The sequence below is a fragment of the Gossypium hirsutum genome, chromosome A04 (assembly GCF_007990345.1).
Source record: "Gossypium hirsutum isolate 1008001.06 chromosome A04, Gossypium_hirsutum_v2.1, whole genome shotgun sequence".
Classification (NCBI taxonomy): domain Eukaryota; kingdom Viridiplantae; phylum Streptophyta; class Magnoliopsida; order Malvales; family Malvaceae; genus Gossypium; species Gossypium hirsutum.
In genome coordinates this window covers 57,776,763-57,778,420 of record NC_053427.1, presented here as the reverse complement: position 1 = coordinate 57,778,420, position 1,658 = coordinate 57,776,763, and the positions used below count along the sequence as shown (strand labels likewise).

At 35.9% G+C, this 1,658-nt stretch overlaps 1 non-coding gene across 1 annotated transcript; it reads right to left on the bottom strand.

Annotated features, from left to right (window-relative positions):
* Positions 1 to 1,135: 1,135 nt before the first annotated feature.
* On the bottom strand, positions 1,136 to 1,241 carry LOC121228540 (small nucleolar RNA R71). Its single transcript, XR_005926115.1, has one exon. It is a non-coding gene; the product is annotated as a small nucleolar RNA R71 (small nucleolar RNA).
* Between the last annotated feature and the right edge of the window lie 417 nt (positions 1,242 to 1,658).

Here is a 1,658-nt window from a genome sequence, read left to right as displayed (position 1 = left end):
TTGTCATAATTTAGCGAAGTTGATTGCGCGCCTAGACATAGGGTGACAAGACTTTGTCAGATTAGGGTGAAACCTAATAAGGGGATCCATAGATCGAGTTAATGCAACCCTAGGGTGTTAATTAGAGAAAAGTCTCAATTGTTCAATCTAGGGATTAGATGTTATTAGTCTTGAATAGGGATAATAACATAACTTAGGGATATCTACGAAACAAGTTAAATGAATAAATCGTCTGATTCAGAGCCAGAATAACAAGTAAAGTCTAGGTGGATTTTTCCTTAGGTATTGTCCTCATTCAATCTTTTTGCAAAAGTAATCCCCCAATTCTACTTTCTACGAATTCTTAGTTTAGATAATTAGTTAGTTAAAACAAAACCCCCTATTTTTAGGCTAGATAATAAAAAGACAGTCATTACTAGTACTTTTAGTTCCTTTGGGTTCGATCTTGCTAAAACTATACTACTGTTCGATAGGTACACTTTCCTACATCGTGATAATAGTTAGTTTCAAGAACAATTAATTTTAAGTATTTAAAACCTGTCACACGAAAATCGTGATCAAGTTTTTGGCACTGTTGCCGGGGAACTAAGATATTAAGAACGCTTAATTTTTATTACTTTAGCCATTTATTTTTCTTGCAATTTAATTTAATTTAATTTTTTATTACTTTCTTTCCCTTGGCAGGTTTTTTATAGTTTTTGACTAGAAGAAACCCGTCAGGACCACTACTCTTTGATGAAGTAATTGATCGAACAGTTCGCAGAAACCAAAGAGAAATAAGGCGAAGCTTAAGATACACAGAGAACGAGCAAGAGGACAATACCCAACCCCCAACCGAAGAGATGGCTGAAAACCAAGACAATCAGCTACCTCCTGCAATTGCGGTTAATCAAAATCCTGCTCCACGCACTATGATGAGGATCCCAATGCTCACTTAGCAAACTTTTTGGAACTATGCGATGCATTTAAAATTAATGGCGTTTCTGATAATGCCATTCGTCTTCGGTTATTTCCTTTTTCATTGAGGAACAAAGCTAAACAGTGGTTGAACTCGTTACCACGAGAGTCAATTACTACTTCGGAACAAATGACCGAAAAATTTTTACTAAAATATTTTTTGTCGGCTAAAATGGCTAAATTACGTAATGGTATCTCTTCGTTTGTGCAGATGGAATTAGAAACTTTTACGATGCATGGGAGAGATACAAGGACTTACTGAGAAGGTGCCCTCATCATGGGTTACCATTTTGGCTTCAGGTTTAAACATTCCATAATGGCCTGGATCCTTTGACTCGATAAATGGTTGACGCAACTGCTGGCGGAACCATCAATAATAAAACACCTAAAGATGCTTATGAATTTATAGAGAAGATGTCACTGAATAACTATCAGTGGCAAGTCATGAGGACAAAGCCAAAAAAAATAGCCAGTGTTTATAACGTCAATTTGGTCACCATGATCTCTAATCAGGTAGAACTCTTAAATAAGAAAATTGATGGTTTTCTTAGTTTTTCACAGGTTCACCCAGTAATGCGGTGCAAAGCAAGTGAAGGTGGATCAAGCAATTTGAAATACCAACCTTACGGCCACAACATGGATAATGAGCAGTTAAATTACATGGGTAATAATTCTCTATCTCAAAATAATCCATATAGTAA